We start from the raw sequence: 12,885 nt of genomic DNA, 5'->3' as shown, positions 1-12,885 counted from the left end.
ATGTATAATACGCATTATTCCATATCATCAACTGGGTACACATCAGTTTTTGAAGAGAAATAGATTTTATAGTCAAGTCGATTGCTTTTATCATATGACTGTCTTCTATCTCTGGCATTTTCTCTTTCCAATATTTTGACACAAGAACTTTATCTTGGAATTTAAACTCGTTATTAAATTATTTGCTGCTGTTATAAATTTAATATCTTGTTGGAGAGCTTGCCACAAATTCGAGCATTTAATTATATTCTCTTCTCTGGGTTTAAAATTTTTAAATTAACTTATAGAAAGTTCCCTAATAAAATGTCGAATTCCACTTGTTCGACACGAAAAAGTCGAACTCCAAGGTTCCCAAACAGCCAAATCACCAATTTCTTTCCAAAGGAAGAAATCAGTTGCCTATTCTATTACACATGCCCTTTCCTTGACTGTAGTGCAGTCTTGGAGTTAGAATATTTAGTTAGGTGGGGTGTGGGGGCACAGCCCTCCATGCTGGGGGGTGTGCGGGTGAAGCCCCATAGTTAAATATGTTTGTTTTTGTGTGGTGTTGGTGTTTGGCCAACTGATTTCTTTCTGTTGGATAGAAATCGGTAATTTGGCTATTCGGGAATCTTGGAGTTTGACATTTTCATGTTGAACAAGTGAGATTCAACATTTTAAGATGGTGATATTATAATATAGATCCCAATGGCAGCTATGTGTGGTTAAAGAACAGTAACATATCTAAACATGAATGCATAGGGCAAGATGGTAGGTCTTTGTGGTTAAGGATAGCAACACATCTAAATATGAATGCATGGGGCCTGATGGCTTGATGATAGGTGTGTCTGGTTAAAAGATTGTAACATATGTAAACATGAATACATGTGGAAGGATGGTAACAGTGTGTGGTTAAAGAACAGCAACATATGTAAACATGAATGCATGTGGAAGGATGTTAGCTCTGTGTGTTTAAAGGACAGTAACATATCTAAACATGAATGTGTGTGGCAGGATGGCAGCTTTGTGATTTTAAAGGGCTGTAAGATATCTAAACATGAATGCTTGGGGCAGGGTGGTATGTCTGTGTGGATAAAGGACAGTATTGATACTAAACATGAATGTATGTGGCAGAATGGCAGATATGTGCTGTTAAACAACAGTAACATATGTAAACGTGTATATATGAGACTGGATAGTAACTATGTGTGGTTAAAGGACAGTAACACATCTAAACATGAATGCATGGGGCAGGATGGTAGCTGTGTGTGGTTAAAAGACAGTAACATATCTAAACCTGAATGCATGGGGCAGGATGGTAGGTGTGAGTGGTTAAAGGACAGTGACATTTCTAAACATGAAAGCGTGTGGCAGGATGGCAGCTGTAATTGATTAAAAGAACGTTAAAATACATAAACATGAATACATGAACTAGGATTCTAGCTGTGTGAGGTTAAAGGACAGTAACATATCTAAACATGAATGCATGTGGAAGGATGGTAGCTGTGTGTGGTTAAAGGACAGCAACATATCTAAACCCGAATGCGTGGGGCAGGATGGCAGGTGTGAGTGATTAAAGGACAGTGACATTTCTAAACATGAAAGCGTGTGGTAGGATGGTAGCTGTGAGTGGTTAAAAGAACATTAAAATATATAAACATGAATACATGGACTAGGATTCTAGCTGTGTGAGGTTAAAGGACAGTAGCATATCTAAACATGAATGCATGTGGAAGGATGGTAGCTGTGTGTGGTTAAAGGACAGTAACACATCTAAACATTAATGCATGGGGCAGGATAGTTGCTGTGTGTGTGTTTAAGGGACACTAACATATCAAAACATGAATGTGTGTGGCAAGATGGAAGTTGTGTGTGATTAAAGAACAGTAAAAAATCTAAAAATTAATGCATGTGGAAGGATGGTAGCTCTGTGTGGTTAAAGGACAATAACACATCTAAACATTAATGCATGCGGCAGGATGGTAGCTGTGTATGGTTAAAGGACAGTATCATATCTAAACCTGAATGCATGGAGAATGATGGTAGGTGTGTGTTTAAAGGACAGTAACATATCTAAACATGAATGCATGGGGCAAGATTGTATGTGTGTGTGGATAAAGGATAGTATTTATACTAAACATGAATGTATGCGGTAGAATGGCAGATATGTGCTGTTAAACAACAGTAACATATCTAAATGTGAATGTAAGGGGCAGGATACTAACTGTGTGTTGTGGGGCAGGATGGTAGCTGTGTGTGGTTAAAGGACAGTAACATATCTAAACCTGAATGCATGGGACAGGATAGCAGTTGTGAGTGGTTAAAGGACAGTGACATTTCTATACATGAAATTGTATGACAGGATGGTAGCTGTGAGTGGTTAAAAGAATGTTTAAATACATAAACATGAATACATGGGCTAGGATTCTAGCTGTGTGAGGTTAAAGGACAGTAACATATCTAAATGTGAATACACATGGAAGGATGGTAGCTGTGTGTGGTTAAAGGACAGTAGATATCTAAACCTGAATGCATGTGAAAGGATGGTAGCTATGTGTGTTTAAAGGACAGTAACCCATCTTAGCATGAATACATGTGGCAGGATTGTTGTTTTTTGTGTGTGTGTGTGTGTGTGTGTGTGTGTGTGTGTGTGTGTGTGTGTGTGTGTAAGAGACACTAACATATCTAAACATGAATGTGTGAGGCAGGATGGAAGCTGTGTGTGGTTAAAGAGCAGTAAAAAATCTAAAAATGAATGCATGCGGTAGGATGGCAGATCTGTGTGGTTAAAGGACAGTAACACATCTAAACATGAATGCATGTGGAAGGATGGTAGATGTGTGTGTTTAAAGGACAGCAACACATCTAAACATGAATACATTGCGTAAGATGGTAGCTGTGTGTGATTAAAGGACAGTAGCATATCTAAACCTGAATGCATGGAGCATGATGTTAGGTGTGTGTTTATAGGACAGTAACATATCTAAAGATGAATGCATGGGGCAGGATAGTAAGGATTTGTGGCTAAAACACAGTAACATATATAAACAGGAATGTATGGGGCAGGATGGTAGGTGTGTATGGCTAAATGACAACAACATATCCAAACATGAATGCATGGGGCAGGATGGTAACTGTGTGTGGTTAAAGGACAGTAACATATCTAAACGTGAATGCCTGGGGAAAGATGGTAGTTCTGTATATTTAAGGACAGTTACACATCTAAATACAAATGCATGGGGTTTGATGATAGGTGTGTGTGTGTGTGTGTGTGTGTGTGTGTGTGTGTGTGTGTGTGTGTGTGTGTGTGTGTGTGTGTGTGTGTGTGTGTGTGTGTGTGTGTGTGTGTGTGTGTGTGTGTGTGTGTGTGTGTGTGTGTGTGTGTGTGTGTGTGTGTGTGTTTAAAAGATTGTAACATATGTAAACATGAATGCATGTGGAAGGATTGTAGCTGTGTGTGATTAAAGGAGAGTAACACATCTAAACATGAATGCATTGGGCAAGATGGTAGCTGTGTGTGATTAAAGGACAGTAGCATATCTAAACCTGAATGCATGGAGCATGATGGTAGGTGTGTGTTTAAAGGACAGTAACATATCTAAACATGAATGGATGGGGCAGGGTGGTATGTGTATTTGGATAAAGAACAGTATTGATACTAAACATGAATGTATCTGGTAGGACGGTAGGGTTCCTATCGTGAAATAGAACATTGAGAATACCGAAGTCCAGAAGGCTGAACTTGGTAGTTCGAAAGTTGAGAATGTCGAAGCTGCAGAAACCCGAATTCTTTCCCAGAGAAAGAATTCAGTTGTCCGTTTCTGTAGCTTTGGCGTTTTTGGACCGGGTCAAGGTAAGTGTACGAATGGGTCGTGACAGACTTTAGGGTTAGGGCGCGGGTCAGGTATGTGTGCGATAGTGATGGACTTTAGGATTAGGGCGCAGGTCAAGTAAGTGTGCGATAGTGACAGACTTTAGGGTTAGGACGCAGGTCAGGTAAGTGTGCGTTAATGACGAACTTTAGGGTTGGGGCGTAGGTCAGGTAAGTGTGCGGTAGTGACGGTCTTTAGGGTTAGGGCTGGGTTAAGGATAGTGCATAGATACTGGTGTATGTTAGGTTTAGTGTAGGTTTTGAAGGTGTTTGGTGTGATTGTGTTATGTGTGTGTTTTTCAGAACAGCAAATTTTTTCCCTGGGAAAAAATTTGCTGTTTTGAAGTGTCGATGTTATCCGAATTCGATCTTCCAAGTTCAAACTTACGGTGTTCGACATTTTGGAAGTTCGATTTTGTGATATAAACCCAGATGGTAGATGTGTGTAGTTGAATAACAGTAACATATCTAAAAGTTAATGTATGGGGCAGGATGGTAGCTGTGTGTGGTTAAAGAACAGTAACATGTCTAAACATGAATGCATGGGGCAAGATGGTAGGTCTGTGTGGTTAAGGACAGTAACACATCTAAATATGAATGCATGGGGCTTGATTGCTTGATGACAGGTGTGTGTTTTTAACAGATTGTAACATATGTAAACATGAATGCATGTGCAAGGATGGTAACTGTGTGTATTTAAAGGGCAGTAACATTTCAACATGAACGCATGGTGCAGGATAGTAGGTGTGTGTGTGGTTAAAGGACAGTAGGACAGTAACATATCTGTTGTGCTTTTACAGGAGTGGCCTCATGGCTCTGATGATAAAATGAAAAAGACTTTACATTCTTCAGTAAAAAAATTACACATGCTGAGAGGGAATATCACCCATGCATTCAGCAACTTTTGGCCATTTACTGGGGTTTAAAACAAACTAAAATACTTAACATCTTTTTCCAAAGACATTATAGTACAGACACCATATTATGCCATACAGGCCTTGGTAAATAAGACTCAGTTAAATAAATTAATTGATGACGTCAGTCAAGCAGTGTTTTGCAAAATGGTTGGCATTATTTAGTGTCAAGCAAATTACAGTAAAGGCAGGAGATAAGTATTACCTATCTAACTTCATGGAATATGAAGGAATTTTTTTTTTTCAGACTGCATACGTATTTAATTCTCTGCAGCTGCATATGTCTACATGGGCAAGGAGAGGGTTTGTTGATAATATGGAAATCACTCAAGCATGCTTCTGTGTTACAGACTATTTGGAATTTAGTTCGTAGTCAGTCCCTCGTGGATTTCTACACTATTTTAAAGGTAAAAGCTCATCGGAAAGCTACAAATGAGATTTTTCAGTTAAATAACTATGCAGATCAGACGTCAAAAAAGGCAGCCAGGAAAAGAATGCAATTGTATCCTACAGAACACCTTTCTGGTGTACCAGATAAAACTACTGCAGTACATGCCATACAGACATTTTCAGCACAGAATTTGCAACATGATTTGCTGCAGATCCAGGCTAAGTTTGGACTGAAGGAAGAATTAGAGAAATGTACTCTTGTAGGAGACAGTCCAGAGCAATATTATGCATAATGTTTTGAAGACGGTTCTGGTCTTCCTTATATTCTGTACCAACAGGCACGACAGTAAAGTTTAATCATCAGGTAATGGGACATTTGGGTACACAAAAGTTATGGCCCATTGTAAAGAACAAGTATTGGCATCCACAGTTAAAGAAAATCTGTGATTTAGTGCATGCTGAATGCTTACTATGTCTGCAGGTTAATGCTCAGTTGAAAAAGCCAGTTACTAAGGGTAACTCCAGTGGATGGACCTTGGTATGCTATCCAAATTGGCTTTGCAGGTCCATTATCCCCAGCTAAAGGTGGGTACAGGTATCTTCTGGTAGTAGTTGATGTATTCTCAAAGTGGGTAGAAGCAATTCCTACCAAAACAACGATGGCTAAGGCTACAGCAGAAGCCTTATGGAAAAACATTTTTGTCATTGGGGATGGCCACGAGTTATTGAATCTGATAATGGACCACAGTTTGTCAGTAAACTGATGAGAGCTCTATGTGATTTGCTGGGTATCCAGCAAAGATTTCATGTTCCTTACCATCCTCAGTCCAATGGGATTGTTGAAAGAATGAACAGGACTCTTAAGGAACGTCTTAAGAAAGCCTGCTTGAAAAAAGGTGTAAATTGGGTAAAACATTTACCTGGAATCTTTCTGGGTGTCAGAGCAATTCCTCACAGTAAGACAGGGGTTTCACCTTTTGAAGTAATGACAGGTAAAAAAATACCTGTACAATTGCCATTCGATCCTACTGTCAGTACAAAAAAAACATTACTGGAAATTGCACAGCACCAACAATGGTTAAAAGATATTTATGAATTGTGTCAAAGTCTATCAGAGATGCAGGCATTTAAATTACGATCAAAGAATCCTGTTATGCCAGAAGAAAACCTTCCCTCTGGGACACAGGTATTAATTAAGACGTTGGAGATGGACAGTCCATGGGATAGCAACTGGCAAGGACCCTTTGAAATAATTGCTCAGTTAGTACCTCTAGTGTACAAAGTTAAAAGAAAGAAAAAGAACAAAATGATTCGTGTTCACAGAGATCAGTTGAAAGTCATTAAGTGACTTCATGTTTTGTGGGGTTTTTTGTAGACACACGGCAAATGCCAAGTTTGAAATAGTTGGAAAGCATCTATCAAAACAACTTTTCAAATTGTTTCCTCTCTCATGGAGAGGTTATACTATTGTACATAATGAAGAATCTGTTTTCATTTATGTGAAGAAATGTGGAAATTACACTGTACAGGGAATTAATATTAGTTTGTGGACAGCATTCACCTATCTATGAACCATGCTTACTGCAGCATTCTGTTAACTTATGTCAGTGGAGAATTGTGCCATCTTCTTTTCAAATGTTTATAGAAGTGGCTCCTCAGCATGTTTGTCTAGTTACAGATCAAGATGTAGGTCATAATTTAAGCATCATTGCAAAAGATAAATTACTTAGCTTGGCCAAAAAGACCAAAAAAGACACTGCTCACAATTGGTGGGATAGCTTTACTGGTTGGTCCAAATCAGGACTTAATACAGTTTCCCAAGGTATCTGTATCTTTGGATAATTTTAAAAACATAATGGCCGCCTTTTAATTTAAAAAGAGGGAATTGTGAGAGTTGAAATATTTTGTCTTCAGTAATGAACAGGTTAAAAACAGCATTCAGTATATTTTTCTGAAAATGCAAAATAAATATTCTGCTTTTCATTGTAGTACAGAGTGCACTTAGTTTAAACTCTTGGCAAAAACATATAGCTGGGCATTCATTGTTATTAGAAGTCAGAAGTAAAATATTTTATCTTTATTAACTATGCAGTTTGTGAAATTCTCTATCTACAAGCAGGTCAAGATGAACTCTTGTATGCAGCTGTATTTCGTCAACAGGATGTGCAAGATAACAGCAAGGCCGAGGAGTTATTCTTCAGGAACAGAATGTTTGAGATATGGAAAACAAACTTTTAGCAAACCAGTTTCAAAAGAAAGACTTATTATTCTCTAAACTGCTGAGGCAGGCAGAAAAGACACTATAAAGATTGGACTTCTTCTTTTGTATGAGAGACATTGATTCTTACAGTTTGATGCTGTAAGCTGGAATACGGTTTTGTTACATGTGTAACTTTCATTGTTATACTAGATGTCTACTTTGTATGCAGTAAAGAATGTCGTATCAGACAAACTGTCTCAGTTCTTTTATTGAGTAATGGTGCAGACTACCTTTCAGTGTAGTACTATAAATTTTACAATATCTAAACATGAATGCATGTGGAGGGATGGTAGCTGTGTGTGGTTAAAGGACAGTAGCATATCTAAACATTAATGTGTGTGGCAGGATGGTAGCTGTGTGTGGATAAAGGACAGTAACATATCTAAACAGGAATGTATGGGGCAAGGTAGGTATGTGGTTAAAGGGCTGTAACATATCTAAACATGAATGCATGAGGCAGGATGGTATGTGTGTGTGGATAAAGGACAATATTAATTCTAAACATGAATGCATGTGGTAGAATGGCTGATATGTGCTGCTAAACAACAGCAATATATCTAAACATGAATGTATGGGGCAGGATAGTAACTGTGTGTGGTGAGGCAGTATGATAGCTGTGTGTGGTTAAAGGACAGTAACATATCTAAACCTGAATGCATGGGACAGGATAGTAGTTGTAAGTGGTTAAAGGACAGTGACATTTCTAAACATGAAAGCGTGTCACAGGATGGTAGCTGTGAGTGGTTAAAATAACAATAAAATACATAAACATGAATACATGGACTAGGATTCTAGCTGTGTGAGGTTAAAGGACAGTAACATATCTAAACATGAATGCATGTGGAAGGATGGTAGCTGTGTATGGTTAAAAGACAGTAGCATATCTAAACCTGAATGCATGTGGAAGGATGGTAGTTGCGTGTGTTTAAAGGACAGTAACACATCTAAACATGAATACATGTGGCAGGAGGGTTGCTGTGTGTGTATGTGTGTGTGTGTGTGTGTGTGTGTGTGTGTGTGTGTGTGTGTGTGTGTGTGTGTGTGTGTGTGTGCATGTGTGCGTGTGCGTGTGTGCATGTGTGTGTGTGTGCGTGTGTAAAGGACATTAACATATCTAAACATGGATGAGTGAGGCAGGATGGAAGCTGTGTTTGGTTAAAGAACAGTAACAAATGTAAAAATGAATGCATGCCGAAGGATGGTAGCTCTGTGTGGTTAAAGGACAGTGACACATCTAAATATGAATGCATGGGGCTGGATGGTAGCTGTGTGTGGTTAGAGGACAGTAGCATATCTAAACCTGACTGCATGTGGAAGGATGGTAGCTGTGTGTGTTTAAAGGACAGTAACACATCTAAACAAGAATGCACTGTGCAAGATGGTAGCTGTGTGTGATTAAAGGACAGTAGCATGTCTAAACCTGAACGCATGGAGCATGATGGTAGGTGTGTGTTTATAGGACAGTAACATATATAAAGATGAATGCATGGAGCAGGATGGTAAGGATTTGTGGCTAAAACACAGTAACATATGTAAACAGGAAAGTATGGGGCAGGATGATAGGTGTGTGTGGTTAAAGGACAACAACATACCTAAACATGAATGCATGGGGCAGGATGGTAGCTGTGTGTGGTTAAAGGACAGTAACATATCTAAACATGAATGCACATGGAAGGATTGTAGCTGTGTGTGATTAAAGGACAGTAACATATCTAAACAAGAATGCATGTGGAAGGATGGTAGCTGTGTGTGGTTAAAGGACAGTAACATATCTAAACATGAATGTGTGTGGCAGGATGGTAGCTTTGTGTGGTTAAAGGGCTGTAACATATCTAAACATGAATGCACGGGGCAGGATGGTATGTGTGTGTGGATAAAAGACAATATTGATACTAAACATGAATGTATGCAGTAGAATGGCAGATATGTGCTGTTAAACAACAGTAACATATCTCAATATGAATGTATGGTGCAGGATGGTAACTGTGTGTGGTTAAAGGACAGTAACATATCTAAACCTGAGTGTTTGGGGCAGGATAGTAGTTGTGCATGCTTAAAGGATGGTGACATATCTAAACATGAAATAATGTTGCAGGATGGTAGCTGTGAGTGGTTAAAAGGACAGTAAAATACATAAATATGAATACATGGGCCAGGATGGTAGCTGTGTGTAGTTCAAGGACAGTAGCATATCTAAACCTGAATGCACGGAGCAGGATGGTAGAATTTAAAGGACAATCTTCTTCTTCTTCTTTTGGCTTTTTCCCATAAGGGGTTGCCACAGTGGATCACCTGTTTGCTGATGATTGGCAGTGGAGTTTTACAGTGTTGAGTTGCCAGCCCAGCACCCAACCATTCACAAAAGGCACACACACACACACACACACACACACACACACACACACACACACACACACACACACACACACACACACACATGCCTAGGACCAATTTAGAGTGTCCAATCCACCTACAGCATGTCTTTGGGATGTGGGAGGAAACTGGAGCATCCAGAGGAAACCTGCAAGACCACAGGGAGGATATATAGACTCCGCACAGAAGGTACCCTAGCCGAGGATCAAACCAGAGAACATTTTGCTGTGATGCAGCAATGCTAACCGCTGCACCACCATGGCTGCATGCGTATTTAAAGGACAATAACATATCTAATTATGAATGGATGGGGCAGGGTGGTATGTGTGTGTGGATAAAGGACAGTATTGATACTAAACATGAATGTATGTGGTAGGATGGTATATGTGTGCCATTAAACAACAATAACATATCAAAATATGAATGTATGGGTCAGGATGGTGTGTCTGTGTGGTTAAGGACAGTAACACATCTAAATATGTATGCATGGGGCTTGAGGATAGCAGTGTGTGGTTAAAAGATTGTAACATACAGTATGTAAACATGAATGCATGTGGAAGGATGGCAGCTATGTGTGATTAAAGGACAGTAACATATCTAAGCATGAATGTTGTTGCTGTCTTTCAGCTTTTCCCGGTTAAGGGTCACCACAGCAGAACTCGGGTCCGCTAATGATTGGCAGTAGATTTTCACGGTGCCGAATTGCCAGCTTGATGCCCAACCTTCAATGAAGGCACGCCCATTCACGCATGTCTTTCAAAATGCCACTCGACCCACAGGAGGACATGCAGACTCCACACAGAAGGCACTCCCCGCACACTAGCTGAGAATCGAACAGGAGGACCTCTTGCTGTGAGGCAACAACGCTACCGCTGCACCACCGCTAAACATGGATGTGTGTGGCAGAATGGTAGTTTTGTGTGGTTAAAGGGCTGTAACATATCTAAACATAAATAATTGGTGCAGGATGGTTGGTGTGTGTGGTTAAAGGACAGTAACATATCTAAACATAAATGCATGGGGTAGGATGGTAGCAGTGAGTGGCTGAAGGACAGTAAAATAGCTAAACATGAATGTATGTGGCAGGATGGAAGGTGCATGTGGTTAAAAGACAGTAACATATATAAAAATGAACACACGGGGAAGGATGGTAAGTGTGTATGATTAAAGGACAGAAACATATCTAAACCTGAATGCATGTGGAAGGATGGTAGCTATGTGTGGTTAAAGGACAGCAACATACTTAAACCTGAATATGTGTGGCAGGATGGTAGCTTTGTGTGGTTAAAGGACGGTCATCTTCTTCTGGCTTTTCACGGTTAGGGGTCACCACTGTGGATCACCTGTCCGCTCATGAATAGCAGTGGAGTTTTATGGTGTCGAGTTGCCAGCCTGGCACCCAATCTTCCACAGAAGGCACACACATGCACACACTCACAACTAGGGCCAATTTAGAGTGTCCAATCCACCTATAGCATGTCTTTGGGATATGGGAGGTAACTGGAGCACCTGGAGGAAACCCATGTGACCACAGGGAGGACATGCAGACTTTGCACAGAAGGCACCCCAGCCGCGGATCAAACTGGAGAACCTCTTGCTGTGTGGTGGCAATGCTAACCGCTGCACCACCACAGCCGCCCGTGTGGTTAAAGGACAGTAACACATCTAAATATGAATATATGGGACAGGATAGTAGCTGTGTGTGGTTAAGGAGAGTAACAAATCTAAAAATGAATGCATGGGGCAAGATGGTAGCTGTGTGTGGTAAAAGGACAGTAACATATCTAAACATGAATGCATATGGCAGGGTGAAAGGTGTGTGGGTTAAAGGGCAGTAACATATCTAAACATGAATGCATGAGGCAGGGTAGTAGCTTTGTGTTGATAAAGGAAAGTAACACTTCTAAACATGAAAGCACAGGACAGGATGGTAGCTGTGTGGGTTAAAGGACAGTAACACATTTAAATATGAATGCATGGGGCAGGATGGTAGATGTGAGTGGTTAACGGACAGTAACATATCTAAACATGAATGCATGTGGCAGAATGGTAGCTGTTAGTAGTTAAAAGGACATTAAAATACATAAACATGAATACATGGGTCAGGATTGTAGCTGTGTGAGGTTAAAGAACAGTAACACATCTAAACATGGATGCAGGGGCAGAATGGTATGTCTGTGTGGTTAAAGGACAGTAGCATATCTAAACCTGAATGCATGGAGCAGGATGGTAGGTGTGTGTTTAAAGGACAGTAACCTATCTAAACATGAATGCATTGGGTAGGGTGATATGTGTGTGTGGATAAAGAACAGTATAGATAGTAAACATGAATGTATGCTGTAGGATGGTAGATGTGTGCAGTTAAACAACAGTAACATATCTAAAAGTGAATGTAAAGGGCAGGATGGTAGCTGTGTATGGTTAAAGAACAGTAACATGTCTAAACATGAATGCATTGGGCAAGATGGTAGGTCTGTGTGGTTAAGGACAGTAACACATCTAAATATGAAGGCATGGGGCTTGATGGCTTAATGACAGGTGTGTGTGGTTAAAAGATTGCAACATATGTAAACACAAATGCATGTGGAAGGATGGTAACTGTGGTATTTAAAGGACAGTAACACCTCAACATGAACGCATGGTGCAGGATAGTAGGTGTCTGTGGTTAAAGGACAGTAACATATCTAATCACTTTTTCCCTTAGAACTGCTCTATCTCTCAATTTAAACACCATATTCTCATTCTAAGGCCCTTCACTGGTCCAATTAAGTAATCCTACAAGTTAGCACTATTAAACCATAAGCACTACTTACTCTTATACTCTCTACGATTACCCTGTCCCCTATTGGTCCGTCTTAAATTCAGTTTCCCTATATTACTCTATCATGTCCAAAGGTCATTCAATGGTTTCCTCTCCAGTCCAGCTGGTGAATCTGGGAATTTTGAGGCAATGTTACAACTGTCTCATGTACACGGACAACCCTCTCCTCCTCCAAACAGGTTCAAATATATGTGAGAGATGCAACTATTTAGCCAAACTGGAGGCTGAGCTCTCTCATCTCAAAACTGGTGTAACCAGTCAGGATGAGAAGGTAACC

This window comes from Protopterus annectens, chromosome 8.part0 (genome assembly GCF_019279795.1).
Source record: "Protopterus annectens isolate FY-2018-M chromosome 8.part0, PAN1.0, whole genome shotgun sequence".
Lineage (NCBI taxonomy): Eukaryota > Metazoa > Chordata > Ceratodontiformes > Protopteridae > Protopterus > Protopterus annectens.
The sequence above is the reverse complement of the archived record's forward strand: the minus strand, read 5'-3'. Positions refer to the sequence as shown.